Source organism: Desmodus rotundus, chromosome 4 (genome assembly GCF_022682495.2).
Source record: "Desmodus rotundus isolate HL8 chromosome 4, HLdesRot8A.1, whole genome shotgun sequence".
NCBI lineage: Eukaryota > Metazoa > Chordata > Mammalia > Chiroptera > Phyllostomidae > Desmodus > Desmodus rotundus.
In genome coordinates, this window is record NC_071390.1 from 143,351,713 (window position 1) to 143,361,381 (window position 9,669).

At 38.8% G+C, this 9,669-nt stretch overlaps 1 long non-coding RNA gene across 1 annotated transcript; it reads left to right on the forward strand.

Annotated features, from left to right (window-relative positions):
• The first annotated feature begins 3,345 nt into the window (after nt 1-3,345).
• On the forward strand, nt 3,346-6,894 carry LOC128780709 (uncharacterized). Its single transcript, XR_008426711.1, has 3 exons — nt 3,346-4,410; nt 5,862-6,121; nt 6,662-6,894. It is a non-coding gene; the product is annotated as an uncharacterized lncRNA (long non-coding RNA).
• The last annotated feature ends 2,775 nt before the right edge of the window (nt 6,895-9,669 follow it).

A 9,669-nucleotide genomic window follows, 5' to 3' on the forward strand; every position in this document is an offset into this window, starting at 1 on the left:
TGGACCCAAAGAGGAACATACCAAGATACATCATAATTAAACATTCACAGATTAAAGATAAACAGATAATCTTAAAAGCAATAAGAGACAAGGAAAGAATTACCTACAAAGGAGTTCCCATAAGACTGTCTGCTGATTTCTCAAAAGAAAATTTGCAGGCTAGAAGGGACTGGCAAGAGGTATTCAAAGTGATGGAAAGCAAGGACATACACCCAAGATTACTCTATTCAGCAAAGCTATCATTTAGAATGCAAGGGCAGATAAAGTGCTTCCCAGGTAAGTTAAACATAAAGGAGTTCATAATCACCAAGCCCTTATTATATGAAATATTAAAGGGACTTATTTAAGAAAAAGATCAAAACTATGAACAGTAAAATGACATTAAACTTACAACTGTCAATAACTGAATCTAAAAAAACAAAAACAAAAACAAAGTAAGCAAACAACTAGAACAGGAAGAGAATTATAGAAATGGAGATCACATGGAGGGTTATCAGTAGGGAGGGAGAAAGGGGAGAATGGGGGGAAAAGTACAGGGATTAAGAAGCATAATTGGTAGGTACAAAATAGGGGGATGTTAAGAATAGTACAGAAAATGAAGAATGCCTAAGAACTTATATGCACGACCCATGGACATGAACTGAAGGGGGGATTGATGGAGGGAAGGGGGATACCATGCAGAGGAGGCAAAGGGGAAAAAATTGGGACAACTGTAATAGCATAATCAATAAAATGTACTTAAAAAAAAAAGCCTGATGTGGGCAAGGGTGGACCTTTCTGAAGACGGTTCTGTGCAAAATTGTTATTCCTCAATTCTGATCTATATCATTTGTTACATATATTATCATCTATTATCATCTATTCTATGTATTATGTAACAAGTGATTAACTACAAATGTATCCATGGCACAAACCTTGATTTTACCCAGAAAGAAATAACTACATCATAAGTTTTTCCTTGGTTATTAATATGAGACCTTTGAACTTGCCTTGCACAAAACATAGAATACTACTTCCATGTCACTATGTAATGTTGTGGCTGTTCTTGCAAGAATGTGTTGCATGTCCCAAAATGTTTAATACCTATATAACACAGGAGAATTCAACCATTGTTTCAATAACTGCTTCAGAAGAAAACGTGTAACATGAATATTACAAGGAAAAAGTCAGTAGACCATTTATTGAGCCTGATGGGAAATAAGCACCCCACAGTTGCTCTGATTTATGCCTCAAGCTCATTGTACTTAAGCAAGCTCTCAAGATCCAACAAGTCATCTGATGACTCAGCCAAGTACTGAGCAGAAAACAAAATGCTCTGTCCAACCTGTGTTTCTGAAGCATTTACTGGGCGTAGCCCTTTAGGATCCAGCTGAATCCTTTTTTTTTGCAAGACACTGCAAATAATTCAATAAACAAAGCAAAACATGTCTGTAGCATTCTAGAAGGATTCCCTTAGCTAAATATCAAATATGCAAGTTACAACTTATCTGGCAAATCATAAATGAACATAGTGAGGAGTGTTGTGATAGACCAAGACGATAAACAGGCTAATACTGGCAAATTGAATTGAATTTGCTACAGTTTCATCAATTATTTACACTCCACACAATCAGAACACAGAAATATTTTAAAATTGTGACAGTTTGGATTAATGGAATTAACTCAGTGGACAATCTCCTTAAATAAAGTCCATGCACCATTAAGGTTATTAATAAAATTACAGCCTATGGTCTATAATATGACATAGCAAAGAATACAAACTCAAAGCATTTTTATAATTATGTCCTAATTGTTATCACTTTTTTTCATTATTAGAAATTATCATAAAGGCAAACACTGCTGGAATTTCTGACAACTTGAGGATAAAGAGAATTGTGATATAATGGCTATGCATTTTAATTTCTATAGCACTTATTTTTTCTAATTTTATTGAAATATAATTGACCTACAGCTCTATATAAGTTTAAGATAAACAATGTAAAGAAGACATAATTATATTATAAAATGATTTAATACTTATTGTTTTGTATTTAATTTCTATAGCACTTAATTGCTTAGTTTTTGTATCTAAAGCAAATACTTCTGGAACAGCAATTATTAAGCTGAGAGAAAGAGAGGCTACAAGAAAGTAATAACCACCAAAAGTTTACTTCTCTTGTTAATTCAAATATTATACGGGTTCTTAACTATATATTGATGGTTGTTAACTGCACTGTTTTGAAGCAATTCCATGCCTCTCCCACCATTTTTGTTTTGATAATTAAAAAAAAATACAAAAATGTTGAAAGAATAGGGCAATGAACACATATATTTTTAAAAGATTTTATTTACTTATTTATAGACAGAAGTTAAGAGAGGGAGAAAGAGAGGGAGAGAAACATCAGTGTGTGGTTGCCTCTTATGTGCCCCCTACTGGAGACCTGGCCAGCAACCCAGACATGTGCCCTGACTGGGAATTGAACTGGCGACCCTTTGGTTCGCACACCAGCGCTCAACCCACTGTGCCACACCAGCCAGGGTGAACACATATATTCTTTATTTAATCCACCACTTTTTAATATTTTATCACATTTGCTTCATCTACCTAATATCTATGCACATATACATGCACATTTATATATGCAATTTTTTATTTGTTTTGTTAACTAAGTTATTTGTTCCATGTTTGGCAAAAAAAAAAAAGACTTCAGATGGCCATTCATACATATAGACACATATGCACATATGGAGCAAAAGAGACTGAGGGAGAATTGAACAAGAATAAGGACTTCTTAAAATACATTGCAAGTATTTAAAATATCTATCTATATCACGTGTGACTTGTGTACTGAAGTTACCACCTGTTACTAAATTTGTTCAAAATTTATTTACTACTAATAGAAAAATATGTAGTAATAGGTAAATTTTTAAAAATGTTTCTTTGAGAGTCTGAATTTATGCTATCGGTACAAATTTAAAAATACCGAAGAGTTTGTAAATGCAAAAAAAAAAAATTTCATGCCAGAAATCATGCACAAATTAAGTTACCCAATGACCAAAACAATGTCTGTTTATTTCACTGTGATCTCCTAACACTAAGTACAGTGCCTTGAACTAACAGATTCTCAATAAATATTAAATAAATCAAAAGTGAGTAAAAGGGAGTAAAGACTTATTTTATATCATCAATCACAATATAATGATTACATTTAAGAGAATTAATATTAATTGTAGAATGCCATTTAATGTACTATTCATATTTGAATTTCCTCAATTGTTCCCCCCAGAAATGTCTCATAGCTGGGCTTTTTGTTTTCCTAATCTGTGTTCTAGCCAGGATTTGTACATTGCATTTGGTGATTCTTTAGTTCTTAATTTACAACAATTTCCCTGCCTTAAAAAAATGACTTTCCCCCCAAGAATCTTGAACAAAGTTCTACCTTCTGGATTTCTTTACTTGTTTCTTTGTTATTAGATTTAGGTTAATCAAGTATGGCAAATATACTTCAAAGCAATATTTAAAATCAAATCTTAAACTTTCTTTGCTTGATACTGTGGCTCCTCCAAAATTCTGGTGTGTCGATACTTTAAACCAGTTTGGTTTAAAAAATTATTTTAGTAATAAATAGGGTGATCCTTCTAACAAGTACAACATATGTTTCTTCAGTATGTTTTGTTTTTGTGAGGATGGGATGTGTCTTGCAAACTTTCATTTTAAACCTTCCTAATACCAAGCAAATGCTCAGCATGCCTAGTTCCTAACTCTGGCGGTCGTGTTTATACAGCTTATCACCTGTACTTTGGTCAGTCTACAAAGCTCTTTAGAGTGCCTGCGCTCAAAATAAATATCAAGCAAAGAACTCTACAGATAAAAGTACATTTGCTCTTAATCAGTTAAGTACATTCTGATCTTAATCAATTTTCCTAATTATTAAAACTGCCATGTAACTGCATTTGAGTTCTGTCTTCACAATTAAGCCTAATACAGAATAAACATAATGCCCTATGATTTCTCCCCATTTCCAGAGTTATCAGTGAAGCAAGGCTGTAATTGGGAAGACTAAATATTCTAATAATGAATTGATCTAACCATTAGCAGAACTGTATTTTTACCTTCATTAATCTTGTTATAATAATAATTTTTTTTAGTAACTATTTAATCCAATTTATCACAAATACTATCAGCACATAAACACTTAAACATCTGCACTGCGTTGGTTTTAAAATTTGAATTAACATTTAATGAGATTAAAAATTGTTTCCTGATCACAGGAGTCACTTTTCAAGTTCTCAGTAAGGACACGTGGCCAGGGCCAGGGACTGACCCAAGGTGTCTGAACGTCCTCCCAGCACAAATGCCCCTGAAGGCGTCATTCCTTGGCACCCACGGCCCCTCCTTCTCTCAGCAGATGGGATGGGACCAATTGTTCGGTGAGTGAGAAGCTGAGGGAGGGAAACAGCGGTGACTGCCCCACGGAGAGGTTCACGCCTTTTACCTAGAACTGAAAACATCCACATGGGTCAAAATGACCACGTTCCCAGTTCCAGGTATTCACTCAAGACAACTCTCCGGGCAGAGAAGGGGGCTGAGGCTGGGGTTGGGGTGGGGGTCGACACATCACAGCCAGAGACCCCGCAGGAAAGCCCTCGTGCTTCTGCAAACCGGGTCAGACTGAGGGAGCTCCAGGGATGGGGGTGGGGGGATGCCTACCGCACCGCCCACTGACCCGATACCTGTCTCAGGTGGGGACCAGACTCCGCCCAACCACTGGTGGCTCGGCAACCCCGCCCACACGGGGCTTCAGCGTTGTGGGCCCGGGAGCCGTGCACAGCAACGGAGCGCCGAGCCAGGCCCGGGGCCACCAGCTGCAGCGTCTGCAGGTGGCCTCACAAGCTTGTGCCGCGCCGCTCTGCGCAAGTGCTCTGTTATTATAATTACTGAGTCACATTTCCTGATTTACCAGGGAGTTTATTATTCATGTAGATCATCAGGGTCTGATTGAGATCTTAAACACAACTTTAAGGTTGGCATCACAATTTGTAACTTAACCCTAACTATTCACGTAGAGAAACAGAAATGATCCTAGGATCATAGGGCTGAAAGAAATTTCCGAAGAACAATGTATACATTTCTCATCATCAGGTAGTCCAAAAATCAGTCTGCAATTGGAAATCTACCGTTTGTAATAATCCTTTGCAAGGGGGTTTTCTATGTCCTTTTGGCCTTTCTTTGTTCTTTCTATTGCCAGGCTATTTCACATTTAACTTAATTTTTTCCCTGTGTGGTAGAAGCGAGACAATAGCTGTCCTTCAGTTGAAATCTTTTCTCAAGTTTGGACTCAAGCTCTGTGCTGCAGGCAGAATGAGCAAAGTCTCTTCAGCCTTTCCTCATGGGCCTTGTTTCCCAAACCTTTAATCATTTTTATGGCTTTCCTTTAAACTCTCTCCAAGTTTTCTTTCTCCTTTTAGACACAAAGCCCAGAATTAAATATAATGTTTGGAAAGATATGACTAGTATCAAGTTTAGAAGACAATTACTGCATAGTTTCTACATTCTGTGCTCTAAGATTTGTTAATAGTTTTTAAAAAATTATTGCTTTCTAAAATAAACAACAAAGATTCCAAGTAATCTTGAATATTATTTTTGTGTGTGTGTTTTAAAACTCTTTTGACCGATCCACTTGAGTGGCACAAAAGACTTCAAAGCCCACCTAGTCTCACTTTTAGTGGAAAAAGTTACTCAGAACTGTAGAAACAAGCTTAGAAACAAGTATAAGGATAATTCACATTTTAACCACAACACATTCATGTCTTAAGGTTTAGTTACCGCAAAATTGTGGCCCCAAATGTCTGATGCAAGTGTACATTCCTGCTTCCTCTAGAGTTACCCAAACAGCCCACAGCAGCACTCATTCTGATGAAGGTACACTGAAGTATTTTGCATTTGGAAGGAAGATGACCAGAGAGTAAACGTCACAGTTACTCCAAACTCTGATCATGGCTTGACAATCAATTCATCACCTGGAAAATTGTGGAAATTCCAACTATCTGCAAGTAAATATTTGCAGTGGGAGCTTTTGCATCGTCGTCATGCATTTCACAGCAGCCAAAGTTTCTGGTGGATAGCTGAGGACTTTCTTCGGTAAATTCTAACAATATAATTTTATTTTATAATAATACTAGCCAATCTATCATTTATTGAGTGTTTACTATGGGCCAAGCTGTCCAATTATGCACTCTGTATACATTTTCTTCTTTGATTGGTATCAACTTTGTGAAAGGAAATTTTATTATTTATATTTATTAGCCAATTTATAGATGAGTAAACTGAGGTCCAAAGTCATGTGGCTAGTGAGTGGCAGAGTGTGGATTCACACCCAAGTAATTTTGACCCAGTATACCTACTATGTTACACTGACTTACAAATACTAAATTTCAGTAATCTTATAGTTTACTAAACTAGAACTGATCTTTATTTTAAAATGAAGCTCTCTAAAGAGGTACAGCATTCATGTATAAATTATTGGAAGAAAGAACGGGTATTTTTCGATAGGTTCCTGGCCCCGGAGGACCCTTTAAAATCGATTGCTCTGCAGCACGTAGATGAATGACATGGAATGGTAGGTGATGGCAGGGCAGTAGAGACACACACTGGCCAAGCCTCTTCTCCCCTTTTTCCTAGGCTTGCATTCAGCAGCCTTTCCTACAGTTAACTCGGGCCATGTGACTAAGCTTTCACTGGTAGAATGGGGCTGGAGTGACATTGGCCCTACAAATGCCCATGCACAGCTCTGCCTGAGCTCTTCACCCTTCTGACTGACTGGGAGGGCCACGCTCAGCGTTACCTTGGAATTCAGTTGTTGGAACCACCATAAGCCTAAGGATTTTATGAAGACTGAAGCTGAGTCTTTCCTCCCCTCCCCCTAAACCTGGAACTCTTATGTGAGTGAGAATAAAACAAATTCTTTAAGCCACTGTACAGTAGTCTCAGCTCATGTTCAGGGGAAATGTTCTGAGAACCCCTGTGGATGCCTGAAACCACAGATAGTACTGACCCCTGATATGTACTATTTTTTTTTCCTACACTTACATATCTATGATACAGTTCAATTTATAAATTAGGCACAGTAAGAAATTAGCAACAATAAGCAATAATAAAATAGAATAACTATAACAATATACTACAATAAAAGTTACATAAATGTGGTCTCTCTCCCCAATGTTATATAGCTAGTAATATGTTCATTGGTTTTCCCAGGTGTTTTTTAATACAACCTTTCATTTATTTATTTTTAGAGAGAAGGGAAGGGAGGGAGAAAGAGAGGGAGAGAAACATTGATGTGTGAGAGGTACATCAATTGGTTGTTGCTCCTACATCCCCACTGGGAACCTGGCCTGCAACCCAGGAATGTGCCTTGGCTGGGAATCGAACTGTCAACCTTTAGGTTTGCAGGCTGGCACTCAGCCCACTGAGCCACCCCAGCCAGGGCACCCAGGTATGCATTCTGAAGAATTAAAGGTACATCTGGCTTTTTAAAAATGATTTTTCTGATGTTATTTTAAAAAGAAAACAAGCATACAAAAACACACAGTAGGCAAGAAATAAAACTGAGCTGTAAAAAAATAGCCTGAAAGTCCTCATACATTTTTAATGATCTCCTTAAATTTTAATTCTGTCAGTAAGATTTTCAGTGTCCACATTAGAGGTTTTCCCCAAAGAAAAGACAAAATATATTCAATTTATTTTAAGTCTACCCAAGTCTCATTTTCAGGTCCCAGCCAAGGCAGATGGTCTTTCTTTCCATATCAACTGTATGCCTCACTCAACCTCCCACCCCAGGGAATTTGCTCTGTCCACTCACTTTCTTTGAATATCTCCCCACCCCCCCACACCCATCCCCCACCTCCACCTCCGAGTGGTCCTCTCTTTCTTGGTTAAAAACATCTGTGATATGAAATCTGAGAATGAGTGGAACCTGAATGAGAAAAGAAAGAACTGTTTCTTAAGGAGAGGTAAGTGAGTTTACATAATAAACAGCTGGGAGTGAACAGGGATGTGAGAAAGAAAAAAGAGGCAGGAAAGGGAGAAAGGAAAGGGGGAAGGAAGAAGAGAGGATGGGAGGACAGAGGAATGGAGCTGGATTTTCTTTGGGGGTGTCTTTCTTTATTGGGGAGATGTGTGGTTGATGGGGCTTTCGCAGAACGTGAGTTGGTAGAAAATTGTGAAGGCAAGGAAAGAATTAAAGAATTACAGCCGGGATTTATGCACTGGATGACCTTTAATGTGTTAGGACTCAGACAAGGTTAAAAGACTGGAGTTCTTTCTAAAAGAAAATGTTGGCTCTTTGAAGAATGCTTCTTTGAAAATGCCTCTGAGAACCAGCAATACCTTTGCCCCATAAGCCCCAGCAGGAAGGGTCCTATGCATGGGGGTGGCTTTGCTCTGATCTCCTCCAGCTATAGCCTCTTAGAGATGGGGCCAGAGACGTGCCCACCAACTCCCTGCCTCCTCCTAGATCATGCTCCAAAGTATTGGGACCCCAGATTTTTCTGTCCAAATGACCCCAGGTTGATTTTAGAGGGCTTGTCCCAGCTTCAGCTTTGGGTCCCTTTTCCCAAGAGCACATTGTGCAGCCAGGTACGCACCCAGGGTCCTGGTGGGTGATGCGTAGCTTAGAGCCTCAAGGATCACAAGCACAGCGCGAGACCTTTCACTGAGTGGGTAGAGAAGGGCAAGCGTTGGCCTCTGTGCAGCAGTAACCCTCTGGCTTCTAATGCTAAGGAGACAGAGAATCTGAGATGAAATCTGGCCTTCCAGATTGTCAAGAAGGTATATCGTCTAAGAATAAAGATTGGACATGATTTGTTTAACTGTGTGTTAGCTTGATTTATATTTAAATATTTAGTCCCATGGTATGCGGGCCCCTATTTGGGCTTATGTCCTGTGCTCACGAACAACAGGGGCAGGCTTGACTGCAGAGAACCATGCCTCTCCCAGATTTATCAGGGTCACACTTTAACAAGGCAAAAAGGTACTTTCTGATGCATAAAAACCCATTTTTACAGATAGTAGAGTCTGGAGTCAGACTGGCAGACTGCGTTCAAACCCCACTGTCACACCCCTTGCCTGCTTGACCTTGGGCCAGCTTCTCAACCTCTCTAAGCCTAATCTGGAAGCTGGTCTATATAGAACTAAATAGGAACATCCATGAAAAGTGTTTTGCTTTGTGCCTACATAACAGGTGCTTATTAAAAGTGGTGGGACAAGTGGCTTGTGAATGCACATCTTTTGTTTTTGACCTATTTTCACATTACCATTACTGTTTTCATAGTAACCATTGGCTGAATGAGAGAACAAATAACTGAATGAACCTATGATGTGTCTCCACACGCCTACTGATGAGGGCCACACGGGCTCTGCCCCCTCCACTGGCATCTGGGGTTCCACAGGCCATACCATGGACACCCATAGCTCTCACACTGCCCTCTCTTCCTCCCATTCCAGTGGCAGGAAAACTGTGTCTTCCTACTGGCTGAGAACTTCTGAAGTGGCAAACACACATGGCCCCTCTACAAAAAAGAAAAAGAAAAAATACATAAAAAAGAAAATACAGTGTCATTTCTGACACTGTCTTTAAAAGCCTGAGAAGATAGCAATTGTAGTTGAAGAGCAGTGACCCTAAGTTCACT